Raw genomic sequence first — 18,250 nt, forward strand, 5'->3', positions numbered from 1 at the left:
GCTTGCCAGCAGTGGGTCCTTGCACAAATTAATGAAACTAGGCCACAGTTCCACCAAATGTAGAATTTGGTGGCTCATAAGGGTTAAACAATATAACATGGAAAAGAAAACTGTAGAGCCCCTGATGGTGGTAAGCACTTCCTTAACGCTGCCCCAACACCAGTGATGGGTGAAGCAAACTACTGCATGCCCACGAAGCAGAGAACAGGCAGTCCTTTCCCCTGGAGGAGCTTATAGTCCAAACGTGTACATATAACAGCTAATGAGATTTTCCTTCTAGTAATCGGAGGGCTTTGCAAAAAGAAGCAGTCAGAAAAGCAGATTCCACCTAAGAAAATTGATAAGGTGTTAAAAACATTTTTGAGGGCTTGCTCTTTTAAAGAAGAGAGGCAGTTTCTTCAAGTTCAACTTTTTCAGTGTGTCAAAGCCTGGCATCTTGCAGGGGTGGAGGCTTGTGGTGCAGCCGGCCTGACCCACTCTTCCGGAGACCCCGAGAGCCGGGGGGAGCTGGTTGAGTTCAGCGGGCCAACCTGCATGAACAGACTATGCCTGTAATTGCGTATACAGAGGGTCAAAGGTCACATGCCACATAACCCATCACATAAACCCATGCCAACTTAAAGCAGCCATTTAAGTCAAGAAAACAGTCTGACACACAGGTCCTGAAAGATCATGTTTTTTCTCCTTCAAAAACGTGCAATTCTCTAAACATTAGAGCCTGAAGGGATTACTGTTCGGTCAACCCCCGCTTATTTCTTCTTAAAAAAAAAAAAAGAGCCCATTTTTACATGATTGTCCCTTTGCATCTTCTTAGAAGTCAGATTTCATAGTGAGCCAATAATTTGTGTTTTACACAGATTGTGTTATTAGATACTAACTCTAGGCTTCCAACAACTTGTAATCAAAGTAAAAATAAACAAAAACCCTTAAAGCATATTCTTTTCTGAATGTAGAATTAGAGGTTAGAGAAATTTCAGCATTGGTTAGCTCAGATACTCATGTTGTTTATCTTCCCAGAGTCAAAGCCCAAATAATTTATAAGAATTTTTCCTTCTGGATTTCATGTCCTGTGTTCTAAGACAGCCTAGACAAATTTTCAGTTGGGCCACTGCAAGTATAAAGATTAGTCAAATATTTCACTGAATGTGCCATATCCCTGATATAACACTAAAAAACAAACAAACAAAAAAAAAACCCTAATTATGGAAAGACAGAGAAATGGAGGTCAACTCTCCAAACTCAAACACATTGTAGGATAATACAATATTTTAGTTATTACACAACATCAATGCCCACTCTTTAGAGATGCTTGCTTCCAAACCTGTTACTAGCCCTATATCAAACTTCATTATTGGAGTATGGGTGACTTTCTGCAGAGCTCTGCTGCGGTCAATGTATGTGGCTATCAAGAGAACAGGTTTCACAATTGTTAGGTAGGCTTTGAAAAAATTCACAGATCCCAGGCTGATGCTTCAGCCAGCTGACTCTGAAATACACCATGCACCCATATCCACTGTGGTTTGGGAATACAGACTTGTGGAAGACCACATGCATAGGAGAATGGCACCCGGCAGTGCTAGGCAAGCAGAGAAGAATGGTAGAAACTGAATACCGAGGAGTAAGGGTGTAGGCTCTGAAGGCAGAAGACATGTTTTTCATCTCAGTGGTGTCATTTACCACCTGCAGAGCCTGGGACAAGGAGCTTAGCTGCCCCGAGTCCAACAGTCTCAAGGCTCCGTGATTCAGTCAGCAGAATTAACTACAACATGCACACACAATGTGGGGCACACTGGAAAGGCTGGATCATGTCTGATTCGGGGGTCCTCCTCCACATTTAATGATCAGGATACATGCTGAAAATCCAATTTCCTCCAAGTCATCACACCATTATGGGTATTTCTCAGCTAACTGATGGAGACTAAGCTACACATAGGTCGATGGAATACAGTTTTGTTCTTATTGTTGTTTTGATACATTTGTTTTGAGAACATAACCTTGTCTAATATGATATTGGATGTTGTCCATGTCATCGTATTTTTCACTTAACCATTATAGTTACAAAGCTTAACCATTATAGTTACAAAGACTACTTCAACATGAGAAGGCCCTAATACCAGAGTGTATGCGCAGTATTTAAATATCGTAGGGGCACCTGGGCAGCCCAGGCAGTTAAGCATAGGACTCTGGATTTTGGTTCAGGTCATGATTTCAGGGTTGTGAGACTGAGCCCCAATACTGGGTCCCCGCCCAGCACAGAGATTCTTCAGATTCTCTCTCTCCCTCTGCCCTTCTGCCCCCCTAAAAAATAATAAAAATAAAAAATAAAATAAAAAGTGTAAAACTGGGACGCCTGGGTGGCTCAGTTGGTTAAGCAGCTGCCTTCAGCTCAGGTCATGATCCCAGCGTCCTGGGATCGAGTCCCACATCGGGCTCCTTGCTCGGCAGGGAGCCTGCTTCTCCCTCTGCCTCTGCCTGCCTCTCTGTCTGCCTGTGCTCGCTCTCTCTCTCACAAATAAATAAATAAAATCTTAAAAAAAAAATAGTGTAAATCTAAATGCAATGTGAAATTCTGAATTAAATCCTGGAATAGAATAAGTACCTTAGTTGAAACAAAATGTGAATAAAGTCTGGACTTTAGTTAAAAGTTTGGTACTAATATTTGTTTCTTAGTTTTGATAAATATGCCAGGGTTATGGGAATTAACATTAGGGGGAAATGGGCAAGGAATATTCCGGAACTCTACAATTTTTCTTTGCAAATTTCTGTTAACCTGAAATTAGTCCAAATAAAAAGTATATTTGAAAAATATCACACTATATTATTCAGTGTAAGTTGCCTGCCCCCTTCCCAGCCACATCCCCTCACCTCTACTTTGCCCTAATTCCTAACTGCTAGCACCAGGTGTTTCTTTTCCTGAGAGTTCTTTCTTATCTGAAGACTAAATGCTTTGCCCTCCCCAGCATGAATGACCAGGAACTGATGTCTGGTGGAAGCTGGTGGGTGACTGACTATTCAGACCTTTGAATCCTGGAATGAGAGGACTCTGAGATATATTTGCCTGGGCTCCCAAAGTCTCTCTGGGAAAATAAGAAACTCCAGTTGCCAAAGGAATTTGCCTTCATTGGCTCCTTTCCCTTTCTTATTTCACTTTCCTAAATAAACTTTTACCTGCATTCTTATCTTACAGTCTGCTTCTGGGAGAAATCCAAACCAAAACATTATTGTTAATTGTATCTACTGACAAAGTGGCTACTCGATATATCGGTGCTAAGGTAATTTATAGGGAGATAGTATAGCTGTCCTGGATTATCTTTGGTCCCTGGAAAGAACGCCTCACTCCATAGCATGAGGAAAGTCACCAAATTATAAATATGCTAGGAACTAGCACATGATAGCCACACATTTTTGGATGTGTGAAAGAGAAATGTTTGGAAGAATGCTAAAAAGCTTCGATTAACTACTAAAAGGCATTCATTCATGTATTTAACCAAAAGTAACTAAGGATTTTATATGGGATATAAAGTGATCAAGACAAAAAGATTCCTACTATAAAATTTGTATTTTGTTGGTGGAAATGGACAAACAACAGGAAAACAAATTAATAAACAAGGTAATACCATATAATGATAAGTGGTAAGTGATGTCAAAACAAAACAAGATCATATGTAGAATGACCTCACTGGGGGAAGGTTACTCTATTAGACTGGGATCAGAGGGGTCCTGTCCTTTCTGAGAAGGTGACATTTGAGCTGGGGCCTGAATGACAAGAGAGAAAGCATCCTCTGAAGATAGATACACACACACACACACACACACACTGATTTTACTTTGTTGGGTCTCCCCCACCAACATAACACAAAGTCAGGCCTGAAGAGTACAGAGTTCTCGCATAAAGTATTCTCTCTCTTTGCCCATAAAACACAGACTCTATAGTCACCAGAAAATAGGAGGCTTACTTGATAGATATGCATGCTAAAGTACTTATATTTACAAACAAAAAGACAAGATGTCTGGGGATCACTTTAAAGTACTTGGGGACAGCAGCAGCATGGAAAGATGAAACAAAATTGGCAAAATGCTGATGACTCTAGAAGACGAAACTGATAAATTACTAAACACTACATCTGAAACTAATGAAATTAATAAGCTGGCTAGTTGAATTTAAATAAATTAAATAAATTTTTAAAAATGTTTTAAAAAGAAGCTGAAGAGGAATGGGTCCCTGAGGCTCGAAATACTATTCTCTTTATTTTGTATGTACTTAAAATTTCCCATAATAAAGAGTTTTTAAAAATAAAGCATATATTTCGGAAAGATGGAGAATCCCAAAGGCCACAGGAATTCCACTTCCCCAAATATTCATCAGCAAATTAGAGGGGGTCGAGCAGGAATGGGCTAGTGGAATCATAAAGGTATAAGGAAAACCTCTGACTTAGAAATGAGAAAGGTTACTGAATATCCTTTCAATGGAATGCTGAGGCCCCCGGGGATTAGCTGATCCTATGGGGATCAAAGCCTTTGTCTTGGAGGAGGCTATTTTTCACTTGGAGGAGTCAGAAGTTAACTTACAGAAATGAGCCATAAAAATAATTTTTGCCCATGCGGTGCAAGTCAGTTGTGTCCATTGCAATGTAATCGATTACTGTCCTAAGAATGGACAGATTGGATTCTGAAATTCTCTTCAATATTCCTTTATATACATTTGTGGTTCTCTGAGTTCTCCTTTGAAGTGGCTAGAATATTTTTTCAAGTTACTTCATTAATTAATATCCGTATGATTTTTACATCTGTTCATTTTATATCTGTAGGAGAATCATCATTTTACCTTTTTGGAGGTGCCAACAATGGGAAAGTGTGGACCTAGAGTCTGTCAAAGTCTGGATATTTCCTCAAAGTCAAGGACTGAAACACCCTCAGGATTTTGTGTGCATTCCTCCAGGTTCTTGTATCTTGTACCACATCACCATAGGCTGTTCTTTACCCACAAGGACCTTTTACCACAACACGACCCCTCCAACTGGCCAACCTTCAATTCTCCCTGACAGTATCACCTTGCCTAATGAGGGTCTTCCAACACTGGCAGAAATCTCCCTGACAAACACATATATCCAGAAATAATTTAATATTGACTTTCAAATCCAAGTTTCAGAAGCCACCAGTAACTGATGTGGGTGTACATGTCATTTCTGTTGCGGGGTAATAGTCTAGGCACACTGCCAGGGAAGCCGGGATTAGAGAAACTAATCTCTGGCCAGTAGTACTCTTCTGAAGGAGGGATATTTCAATAGTTCAAAAAAAGAAACACTTCAAGGACTCATTGAAGCCCTAAATTTGGGTGACTGGGGAAAGGAGAAGAGGGGGGGAAAAGCAGTAGTTGATATCAAGCGATCTTTTATGGGTAAAGGTATCAAGTCCCTGGGCACACAGCCTCTCAGAAGGGTGCGCACAGAAGTCTTCTCTTTCTGCAGCATCCAACATGGGCCAGTCATTGTTTTGACTTACTTACACTACAACAGCTTGGTTTTTTTCTTTTTTCTCTCTCTCTCTTTTTTTTTTATTATGTTCAATTAGCCACCATATAGTACATCATTTGTTTCTGATGTAGTGTTCAGTGATTCATTACTTGCATTTAACACCCAATGCTCATCACAACACATGCCCTCCTTAATACCCATTCCCCAGATCCCCCTCCCTCCCACTCCTGTCCATCTGAAACCCTCAGTTTGTTTCCCAGGGTCCAAAGTCTCTCATGGGTCATCTCCCTCTCTGATTTTCCCCCTTTCAGATTTCCCTCCCTCCCCCTACGGTCCTCTGTGCATCCCTTATGTTCCACATATGAGTGAAACCATATGATAGTTGTCTTTCTCTGCTTCACTTATTTCACTTAGCATAATCCCCTCCAGCTCCACCCACATGGGTGCAAATAGTGGATATTCATCCCTTCTGATGGCTGAGTAATATTCCATTGTATATATGGACCACATCTTCTTTATCCATTCGTCTGTTGAAGGACATCTCAGCTCCTTCCAGTTTGGCTATGTGGAGCTACCCGATGACCCGCCAATTGTGCTACTAGGTATTTAACCCAAAGATATAGAAATAGTGAAAAGAAGGGGTACATGTACCCCAATGTTCATACAACAGCTTTGTAATGTAAGAATCAGTATCCCCATTTTGCAGATAAAGCTCAGAGAGCTTAATTAACTTGCTGAGAGACGTAAAGGTAGAAAAGGGCAAAGCTGGCTTCAGACCCCATCAGACAAGCTCAGATTGTGTGATTTCAAAGCCTGTTCCATCCCCTTTCCAGAATGCTGACCTATCTGTAAACTATCACAGTGGCTGACGGGTTAGAGGGCATCTGCTGGCCCTGATTCACAGGCAAGTCTCAATGTGTTCCCAGTGAAAAGAACTAGTCAGGTGTCATTTGCCTCGGTTCTCAACCCACCCACTCAGGTAGTTAACACAGCTAACTGTCAGCCTCACATATGGACGACAGAAGTAAATAACACACTTTTCTATGGTTAAAGTCAATGCTTGTGGGTGGCAATGTGGTTCAGCAGAAAGTCCTGGAAAGAATGCTAGACAAGGTGGGTTATAAACCTGTCACTGTCGTGGTGGAGATTTAATCCTAGAGAAATCTTGTCACTTCTCAGTGACTCCCATTCCTCACCTATAAATAAAATAAGGATCAGTTTTCAGCAGCAGTCCACTGGTGTTTGAAGACATGTAATTCTTCCATTTGTAGGGCTGCTCCTGGCATTACAGAAATTAAGCACCCTTGACTCTGAGTGCTAAAAAAGCCTGTAATTCCTTTTTTAAAAATTCCAGTTAACATACAGTGTTATACTAGTTTCAACAACACCGGGACTCAACACTTCCATACAATACCTGGTGCGCATCACAAGCCCGCTTCCTCCTTAATCCCGACCCACCTCCCCTCTGGTAACCACCAGACTGTTCTCTATAGTTAAGAGTCTGTTTCTTGGTTTCCTTCTCTTTCTCTTCTTTTCCCTCTTTCCTCAATTGTTTTGTTGTTTAAACTCCACACGCGAGTGAAATCATATATCTGTCTTTGACTTATTTCACTGAGCATAATGCATAATACTCTCTAGCTCCCTCCAGGTCTTTGCAAATGGCTAAATAATAATCCATTAAATATCCAGATATATAAATACATAGATAAACCTCACATCTTCTTTATCCACTTATCAGTCGATGGATCCTTGGGCTGTTTCCATAATTTGGCTATTGTAGACAGTGCTGCTACAGACCTCAGGTATATGTGTCCCTTTGAACTAGCGTTTTTATATTCTTTGGGTAAATACCAAGCAGTGCAATCGCTGGGTTGCAGGGTAGATCTATTTTTAACTTTTTGGGGAACCTCCATACTGTTTCCCACAGTGACTGCACCAGTGTGCATTCCCACCAGCAGTGCAAGAGGGTTCCCTTTTCTCCACATCCCTACTTGCTGTTTCTTGTGTTGTTGATATTAGCCACCCTGACAGGTGTGAGGTGATCTCTCATTGCCGTTTTGATTTGCCTTTCCCTGATGATCAGAGATGTTGAGCATCTTTTCATGTGTCTGTTGGCCATCTGGATATCTTCTGGGGAAAAATGTCTATTCACGTCTTCTGTCTAGAACTTTTTTTAGTCCCTGTAACAATCATATTTCCAAATACCCCTAGGCACAGCCTAGCCGAGAGTCAGTGCCTTTGTTGAGAAACACTGATGGATGATTGCAAGTTCCATAAGGCCCTCTAACTACTGGGCCAAAACTGTCCTAATAGCATGTGGCAGGGAAGTGGTGGTAAAGGAGGGAATTACAGGCCAATTCTACCATTGCAGGGTCCAATTAAGATCATGTTCTTGAAAAGAAGCCATACTGTTGGTATCTTTTATTGATCTCCTGGAATAGTATTAAAGAAATTTTCAAATTGAATTTATATAATGTTCATATAAGATAAGTATGCAGAAGCATTCTGCAACAGTCACCCCCTTCCTTCCAGCAAGGACTAGGTTTAGGGTGGCCATCCCAATAGTCCCACCTTAAGGAGAGATGTATACACAGCATTAATGATAAGCAATGAAGAAGCCTTCTAGTGTAAAACAAATCCACTGCCTGGTCCACCCTCCCTACTCCCTTGAGCCCCAGTGAGCTCCAGATATGTCTCCTGGTGCTCAATTCCTAACCTTCTCACACAAAACATCGAGCTATCAAAAAATCAAAAAACAAAACAAAACAAAACAAAACAAAAAACCATATTTAAAGTACTGGCTCAGAAGCCACTTTGCCCATAAGCTCTTGCCCCAAATACTTCAGCCCAAACAGATCTCCCTTCTCTCAAAATAAATATAGCATTTGCGGTCTGTAATTGAATTTTTCACTAAATTGTATAATTGTCTACTGTTCCTTAATCGCACAACAAACATTATTAGTGTTGCCTTCCTAGCTTGAGTGCTAGCTCCCAAAGTCAAGGGTCATGTCTTATACTACTTTTATATTCCCCAGAGTGTCTAGCACATTCCTGGGAACACAGTAATGACTCAATAAATATGTGTTCTGTCTTTGATTTTTCACAGTGATCCCAAAAATACCACTAGCTTGGCCAAACTTACATCCTGCAGGCTAATAAAAAATTTTATTTATTCAGCATCTTTTCCCAAGTAGTTTTCAAAGTACTTTTCAGATGACTTTCCTAATTCTCACATACCCTACATGTACTATAAGGAATAAACACACTAAAAAGTTTGTAGGACAAAGGCAAAGAGAATTAAAATTGTCTGCTCTTTGATGAGGGACATACTCAGAGCTGGCAAACTGGGTATCTCCCAAAGCCCACTAAGTCCCACGGAAAAAAATTTCAATATGTCTCCATCTTGTTTCAGGTACTAAAAACTTCTTGACTTTGCCAAACCCTGAACAGGATCCATATGAGAAATCTGATAATCAAGTGGTGTTATCACTAATTTAAGGAGAATAATACCAAATTTGCATTTCGAGCTTAGATTCTCCTCAGTACCTGACTCCATCCAGATCCTTCTCCAACCCCAGCCCCCAGCTCGCCACATCCATCTTATCAACACTTCCATTTCTCTGTTTAACGCCAAACTAAGGTCATGAAAAAATATTTATTAAACAACTTTTCTATGACAAGCAAAGCACCTTTGTGCCAATGTCTCTAAAGGAAATAAGACGCTATGCTGAGAGCTAATATAAAAGAAATCATTCCTCTTCACTCTCGCTCCACTTTCTGTAATCTTTCTGACTTGCAAGGCATCAAAGTGGTATCTTTTCTTCATTCATCATCATCTTGCCCAAGGATTCTGGAATCTTCTTCTACCCCTAGGGCAAGAAGCCGCCGTCGGGGCTCTGTCTTCAGTACTCTTTTCATAATTTATCATTCGCATTGGCTTTCCAAGACCGTTTTTCACTTTGCTTTGCCAAATTGAGGTTTTCTGGGATAACAATAACGTAGCTTGCAGGTGTCTGAAGAAGCAGCAAATAGGGTGAATTAGGATCCCAGGTCATCATCCTGACCAGGGACAAAGGCTGCCTGGCCAGGGGCAGTCAGAACTGGAAGACCGGAGGAAGCTTATGACCAGCCATCGCCAAAGTTGAGATGAACCATTTAGTGCATCACTGGTAGCACCTTTTGTTTCAATAAGCACGTGGGGAGAGAACTCTGGATGTCTATTTTGTAATGGCCACATTCTACTTTTTTTTTTGGTACAGCAACCCAAAGGAAAAAAGATAGCTACGGTGCCTACTATATAATAAAGTACATTTCTTAAGAAAGAAAAAAATGAATTTTCCTTTGGACCACTGACTTTATGGTAGGAACAGAGTTCCCTTAGTTCTTTCAAGTTTTTAAGTAATATACTTTAAAAATTTAATTTTGTAAACAACTGAGGAAATAATCAAGGAGGAGTTACTAGAGCAAATGTCTAGCCCAGCAGGCCGTCCACCATAAGTAAGAACATATCAGCGCCTATTCCATCTGCAAACTCCTCTGGTGTTCTAGGGCTGAACGAGGCTCTCTCAGAGTATTCTCCGCCACCTGTGTCAAGTCTCCGTGAAGTGAGCATCTTCCCTGGGATATCCTTTTCACTTAGAAGCCCAGCCAGCTGGAGATAGACTTGTTTATGTTTAAACAAATTCACAATCTAAGAAGTATAATTCATTGGGATTATAATGGTATTATTCTAAAGAAAACTGACTGAAGTCTTGTCCGTCACAAAAGAAGTGATGCCTAATCAAAGCAGTACACACATCTGGAAGTTTTAAGAACTCTGTAGGAGAAATTATCTACTGATTTTGAAATGGAGCATTTGAAGGTAGGTTTAGATGCTAATTAAAAAAACACAGCCCAACAATTTCTGAGAAAATCACAGCCTTCTTATGAACCATTATTTGGGAAAATTGGTTCCTGACCTAAGGCTTCATTTGCCTCTATTAAAAGGTAGTGAAAAGCACTGACTGAAGAAATAAGTTGAAACTAAACAAGGATCCCTTCTGTCCTTTTAAGAGTCTGGTAAACCTCACAGAATTGTCTTTCCCTTAAAGCGAAAACAACAACAAACAACAGCAAACAACAACAAACAACGAAAAAAACCTGCTTCCCCAAAACTTTCTGCTTTGGACCATGATGAGCTGGTATTGTTTCAGGAAGCACAGCCCTGATTACGCTTTTACTGGTTTTACTTAACTGATTAAAAATATTAACAGTGGGAGAATAAGAAAAGCACACACTATTTCTTGATGCTTATATTGAAAATTGTTATAGCTTGTTAAATAAATGCTCTGAATTAGAGTTTGACTATCCAAAGCACTCCGTGTTAATTAGACTAACACTTTTTTATGACTGCCGTGTTTACAAGCTTTCAGCAAAAAGTGGGAAAACATAAAAATGAATAAAATCTATTTCCCGTTTTGAGAACTGTTCCTAGCAAGGAAGACCGATATGGAAAAACAGACCAGAAAACTGAAAACAAATGAAATAGGTGTTCTTAGAAAGTTTCAGTTGAAGTCCCAAAGGCGTTGAGAGAAAAGAGAAATTCAATAATTAAATGAACTCAAATCGTGGCCTCCCAAAGAATCCTAAAAGGACATCTTGTTTATTCCTCGCTTTTGTTTTTGTTCTCTGTTACTGACATGTAAGAAATACGAAGCTCAGGGAAGTTCAATAGTTAACAAAAATTACAAGCCCGCAGGTGGCAGAGCTCAAGGGGACCCAAGTTCCCTAACACCAACTTTACTATGGTTTCATATTATGCCATCCTGACTTCAGGGCTTCTTATATCAAAGTAGAACTTTGGTTTGGAAATTACATGTCTAAGTACTTGTCAGTGGGTCTGCCATAACTTTTTTTCCCTAGAGAGTGGGGGATGGATAGAAGGTAGAGAGTTGTGAAATGAATTTTTGAACTTAAAAAAAAAATAGGCACTTTATCATTGATTATTTCCTTCTTTTCTAAGAGAACAGAATAAAGTTCAGAAGCAAATGTGATAGAGATGGGGATCATAATGCAAGGGGATAAGTGAGGAATCTCACTGCAAACACACACATACAAGGGGGGCAGCATGAACAACGTCATCAAAGGGCACGGACTGTCACTGGCCCCTTGCTCTGACTAAAAGTCCACGTGCACAGGAAGACCTTCTGGTAGACCCAGATGTCAGTCCATATCACAGGTTGGTTTTCTCTCTATGCCAGGAAAAACGGCTCTTTCTTTCACGTTCAGCCTTGCTGAGAAAAAAACAACATCGTCATCATCATCAACCATAAACATTTCTTGCAAGAAGACAGAAGATTCTCAGCTGTGGCAAATTCTCAGCTGGTAGCTGGGGAAACATAACTTAGCTGGGAAGCCCCAGACAGGCACATAAAAGGGCAATCCATCGTATCGGGCAGGTGTCTAATGAGCAGTAGAGGCCATAAATGCTACAGGGGCTATGTGTCAATACCTCAGTCCTGGGTGTTAAGCATCATAATTTTCACCAAGGAGAAAAGTGAGTCTCAGAGTAGCTAACACGCACGTTGGTGGTAAAGCTCAAATTCAGACGGAGGTCCAAGGGGCCCCAAAGCTGTTTGTCTTCGAACCACACCCTCCCTCCCCCCACATCCCCACCGCCCCCCCTTGTATATACCAGCTTTGCTTCTTTCCTCCAAGAAGGCTAGAACTTGGTCAGTGAAAACCACCACAGCCTTTGTCTGACTTGGATCCAAACACACAACAGGAGGCAAGAACCTGTCTTAGAACCAACGCAGTAATATGTGTGCTTCTGAATTGCCTGCGACATGATGAGCCATTGACCTCCAGAAGAATGGGCTATTGACTCAGTCATGTCCTGTGTATACATCTTCAATCCCAGTCGCCTGAGGAAGCATTTCTGTCAGATGTACTGTCACCTCATTTAGTGCCAGACGGCATATTCTTTGAGACTTGGAGAGGATGAGCCTTCAGTAAATGCCTGATTGCTAGGACTGACTCATGCTTGTGGAAGCAGACACAATAAGCTCCAGGAAAAGAATACCTCGTGGTCCCTACCTGTCTGTGATATTCAATTTGCTTGTCTGCAGAACATTCTACATCTGGGTTTTTTTTTTTTTCTTTTTTTGGCTTAGTGTTCCTTTGATAGGGGAAAATTAAGTAGTAGGATTATACGGACTTCACTGTATTGCACCTTCCATAGATAAATAGGACATTCAGGCATGACAAAAAAAATTTTTTTGTTACTGCAGTACAGGTAACATGAAAAATATTCTGAAAGATTATAAAATGTCTTGACTGTGGATGACTAATCTAAAAAGAGTAAGTTGGTATCTTGTTTACAGCTTTGAAATTAGTGAACTGTGTAATGAGATGGTTAAAATAGCTCATGAATATTAAGCAGCCTGAACAGATGCAGAAAGTCCAGAACTAAGGATTTCACATCTGAGTTTTAGGTGACAAACATGACGAGGGATGTGGCGAATGTAGACTCTGGGGCATGTTGCCAGGGGAGGGAAGGGTAGGACCCCACTGTGGGTGAGAAGAGCTCCAAAGATAAGAAAAAATAATAATAACTCAGGAAGAAGGGGCATAATGTTTGTTTTCAAATATAGCACTTAAAGGGAAGAGAGATTAGATTATTGTGTGTTGCCCCAGCAACTGAACAGTAGGTCAATAGGTACAACAAAATGTTGATTTAGTGCAAAGCAGAACATTCTAATAATGAATCTCTTCTCGAATGGACTGGCCAGCGAGGAAGCAAGATTCCCAGCTGATTATTTTCAAGAAGAGGTGGGCTGCCTCATTTACAGAAAGGGCTGCTGAGGTGCACGTTCATGCATCTGCTAGGTACCTCTTAAATTGGTTACCATACTCTTCAACCATTTTATTGGGCACGTTATTAACATTATACCATTCAAGGTTGAAAAAAAAATCCCTTGCCAAAAAGATACCCTCATTCTTTGTTTACACAATGAGCAGACGGCTGACTCGAAAGCCTTACCAAGCTTCCATTCTTACCAATTCAACGCTCAGAAAGTGACTGGATGAGTTGAAATCTCTTATTATTTAAATCATTACCACAGAGATTATAGGGTTTTCTCTTTAAAAAGAAAAAAAAAAAGGTGAGGGTTTTATGGACACATGTGAACACCCTAAGTTATTTTCATTATTGACATACTTTTTAACTGTTCTCTAAACTAAACCAAGTCCCCATTACTGTGCAATTTACCAGTGGAGTGACCAGAGAAGTTTAATCTTCAGGTTAGCAAATTTAATCAATATAACCCATGCCTGTTTTTCTAAGTTAAACAATTTGCTGTGCCACATTCTCACTGTATCACTCAGATTTACCTTTACATTAACAATGCTTACTCGAAGATAGCCAAAAAACTCGCCAAGTTGGACCAACTTCAAGATTTGTTTCCATACTGGGGTATTTCATGCACTTGGCAGAAGTACGCTGCAACTGGGGCTCCATTTATTACATTATGCTATAAACATTATGTCCTGACCTAATGAAATACTCCACATGATAATCCCAGAGGTAACCAAGCACCTTAAACATCTGTTCAACACAAGCACCAGAGAGCATAGAGAAGATGCCTAGTATTCATTTTAAGTGGTTTATGATGTGGAGTCTGCTGTTTATGCACTAATAATAGAAAAAACACAGCCCCAAACTCTGCCTAGAACAAATATTTGCAAGGCAGAGTTATGCTCAGTTTGAAAAAAAAAATGCACTGGAAAGTCATGGCTTTGTCACTACATTTATAGACTTTCATTTCACACCTTTGCCTATTAAGTATCAGCTTTCCATCTCATTCAGCTGACCAAAACTATAATTTCACTGTGATATATTTACTCCAAATGAAAAACCGAATGTTGACTCACCACTTCCCTTAGACGTATGTGAATCAAGAAGTTTACAAGGGTGGAAGGAGAAAAAGGATGAGCCGTACTTAAACTACAAATAATGTTTTCTAGGGGTCTCTGCGTGAAAACACATCCTTCCAGCATCTGAAGTCCATCTGAAGAAAAACTATAAATAACCAGAGACCCCTTGGAATCTAATATGGGAGCACCAAGTTCTTCTCAAAAGGAAACAGCATCCCCAATCACAGAAAAGACGGAACCAACAATCCTGTATACTAAATCATTTTATTTTGCTTCTATCCAGCATTTTAATTTCTGGAAAATATTTCACACTAATTACCTCCAAGGTCTATATACCTTGGCACCCCCAGAAAAAAGGACTTGCAGGGTGACCCAGGTGGAAACTAGCCTAGAACACCAATTGCCCACGGCACAGCTGCCACAACATGTATGGAGAAAGGTGAGTGCCTTTCCAGGCACACGTGCCAGGGATTATAAAGGTAAACACCCCAGAGACCATCTAGTTTCTGGACTGTGCACAGCGCCACCTCGGGAATCTCAGACCTGCAGCTCCAACTTGGATCTGGACCTCCAGGGTTCTGTACCTACACATACACCCATGTCATAAAACCGTCGTCCTCGATCCCAAGTCTCAGGAGAGTTCCAGGAACCTCCACCTCCAGCCCGCAGCTCCTCAAAGGCAAGGGGTTTAGTGTTTTCAGAGTCCGTGGTATTTAAATCCTTTGCAGGACTCCTGCAACTTCCCAACCCTCTGGCCTCCCGTTACCTTTCCCTGTCCCTTCCAAGGTCTCCAGGCTGCACAAACGGGCGGGCGGCACCTCTCTGGCCTCCTCCTCCCGTCCACCTCCTCCCTGCACACCCTACTGGCTCAGGCGCCGACACGCCTCCCCAGGAGCACACACACGCGCGCGCGCGCGCGCACACACACACACACACACACACACACAGCGCTCACGTACACCCGTACAGCGCACACACCCGGAGCCAGGTTAACAAATCCCGCAGCCACGCCGGAGGAGGCGTCCCCACTCGGGTTATAAACAAAGCACTCACCCCAAAATAGACTCCCCCACGCACCCGCGAGTGGGTGACCCTGCCCGGCACCCTGCGCACGCCGCCAGCACCCTCTCCCCAGACGCGCGGCTCCCCCACTCACCCGCAGCTCTCATGCCTCGGGCAGCTCTGTCCAAACTTTGAGCCTGGTTGATTTCATAGCCACGACTGTGTCCGGGGCTGAGGGTGCTCGGCTCGCCACGCCGTCTCTACCCACTCCAGCTCCCGGGGACCGGTGGCCGCGACTCTACTAACCCCAGTTCCGCCGGTGCCAAAGCGTGACTGCAGTCTGCACAAACGCTCAGAGGGCGGTGCGCTTTGGGGAGGAGCGCGCGGTATCGACGCGCACAGCCGAACGACCTCCCCTCTCCTCCGGCCGCGCCGCCAGGGACCTCTCCTCGCTCGCCGGCCGCAGCCTCAGCCGTTCCTGCCCCAGCCCGGCTGACGTGGTCAAAGAGCAGCACTCGCAAAACTTTTAGGACTTTAACAATACTGGCTTCAGAGGAAGCCCCTCCAGGCACCGCAAACACTGGTCACAGCAGGCGCCAGCGTGGGATGGTTCGCCTATCGCCCCCAACTCCCTGACGCCCACCACCAAGGTACACACACACACACACACGCGCGCGCGCGCGCATCCATAGCGTGGATCGGGTTACAACAACCCGCCCGCAAACAACTTCTTCGCGAGGAGGAGGAAAGCATAACCAACCTCCAAGTCCCCCGGGGGAAAAAAAAAAGATTCCTGTTAAATACATAAGCCAGAGCCCCACTTTCATAAACAACTGGTCCACTCCCAGGGCCCCAGGCACAAAAGGGGGAAAAGAAGAACACGACTCCCTGAGGGCCCTACCCCGCTCCAGTACCTCCGAGTCTCGCCTCCGGATAGAGAGCGCGGGATCGCTGCCGCGCTGGGGCCGAGGGCGCGGGGGCCTCCGGCCTGCGCGGCCCCAGCCCGGAGTCCCCGCCGCCGCCTCGGCTCAGCAGCAGCCGCCGCCGCCGCCGCCGCTCCAGCCGCCGCCGCCGCCGCTCCCTAGACCGCCTCCTCTTCCCATGGCTGCGCCCTGCTTGGCAGCTCGCGGGCTGTCAGGCTTGGGGAGGAGGAGGGGGCGGGGTGAAACGGGAAAGGAGGACGGGAGGGGATGGGTGGGAAACGGCGGCCGCCGCTCACCAGGGGTCACGCCGGGCCCGGCCCGCCGCCCCCGCGACCCGGGCTGCAGCGGCGAGGGGAAGCGGGAGTTCGGGGCGACGGGTTCGAGAGCCGCTGCGGAGGCGCGGAGCGCGGTCCGGGCCAGGCATTCCGAGGAGCTGGGATGAAGCGTTCCCCGCCAAGGAGTTGGAGTTGGTGCGTGTCACTCTCTTCTGGGCCGCGCGGCTCCTCCTAGAGGAAAGTATTGGTCGTTGCAGGACGCTTCCTTCCTCTCCGCCCACCGCTGTTCCCAAAAAGAAGGCAGGACCTAAAAGAGCATTAAGTGCAGCCAACAAATGCAAAGGAGCGCTTCAAGTTAGCTCTCTGCCGGAATGGGGGGAAAAGCGAGCCGGATAGCTTGGAAGGCGTGATTAGCCAACTGAACTTGCCTCTCTCCACCTGCAACCGCTTTCCAAACGCGTGCTCCCTGGGTGGAAAGATAGTTAAAAGTAGGGAGGGTAGAAAAGAGAGATGTAATTTGCCGGAAAACCCGAGGCATCTGAGCAGAGACGTTATGTCCCAAAGCCAGAGCGCTAAGGTGCAGGGTGTCCGGACACAGGCCTCAGCCGGAGGACTGGCCCTGTGTTTAACTGTCCTGCGCAGGGCACAGCTCATCTGTCAAACCCGAGCCTGTCCCCCTCATTGCACTGTACGGAAATAAAGTGAGAGGAGAAGCGCTCAGAGTGTTTCAGAAAGTTACTGTCGTTGTGCAGAAGCGTGTCATGTGGTAAAGACTCCCACTCCCAGGCACCTCTTGCTTTTCTCAGCAGAAAGTACAAAAGTCCAGTTCCAGCTTGTGGTCTGAAGGACCAGCCAGTCATGCTATCTTTTTACTATTTACTTTACTCCTGACAGCCAGTTGTAATGCCATTTATCTAACAGCTTCTAACAGCTTCGGCTTACTAAATGACTTTTTTTTTATTGTTGTTATTACAGGGCTCCCAGACACAAAGCCAAGTTTATAACCAGAGAGAAATGTTTAATCTAAAGAAACTTAAGATTTTTAGCCCTGGAATAAAAGATGCCCGGGGTGTGGAGAGGAGCACATGTGAATGGTTCTCGGCAAGGAGTCAGGAAGGAGCACAGCTGAAGATGGGGGGCAGCAGATGTCACAGAAGAGACTCCTATTTTTTTAATTTTTAAAAAAGATTTTATTTACTTATTTTCTGGGAAAGCGCACACGCCCAACCAGGGGGAGCAGCAGGCAGAGGGAGAAGCTGGCTCCCCTCTGAGAAAGGAGCCCAATGTAGGACTCCCAGGATCCTGGAATCATGACCTGAGCCCAAGGCAGATGCTTAACTGACTGAGCCACCCAGGTATCCCAAGATACTCCTATCTTTAAAGGAATCAAAGAAGCGGAAAATTCTGTTCCTTGAAATCCTTTCTGAGTCTCAGCTGTGGCTCAACAACCTAATTGTTCTAGGCAAAATAAGACAGAATGACCAGAGGAGGAAAGATTCTGGAAGGGCTGTGTATCATCACTTTCCTGTACCATGTCAGGTGTCCCATGGATGTTGATTTTGAACTGGTCCTATTCTATCCCACCTGAGTATAAGAAGGCTTTCTTTCCCTAACACCCTTCCCCAGTCCCTGATTTCTGCGCTTTTCCAGAGCAATAAGAGTG

General features: G+C 43.6%; 1 protein-coding gene across 1 annotated transcript in view; it reads right to left on the bottom strand.

Moving 5' to 3' along the window:
* Positions 1–16,412, bottom strand: part of GHR (growth hormone receptor) — a 258,493-nt gene extending 242,081 nt beyond the window's left edge. Inside the window, exon 1 of the mRNA XM_044232381.1 lies at positions 16,304–16,412. The gene's annotated coding sequence lies outside the window, so the exon portion shown is untranslated. The remainder of the gene's footprint in view (positions 1–16,303) is intronic.
* Between the last annotated feature and the right edge of the window lie 1,838 nt (positions 16,413–18,250).

This window comes from Neovison vison, chromosome 1, assembly GCF_020171115.1.
Source record: "Neovison vison isolate M4711 chromosome 1, ASM_NN_V1, whole genome shotgun sequence".
Classification (NCBI taxonomy): Eukaryota; Metazoa; Chordata; class Mammalia; order Carnivora; family Mustelidae; genus Neogale; species Neogale vison.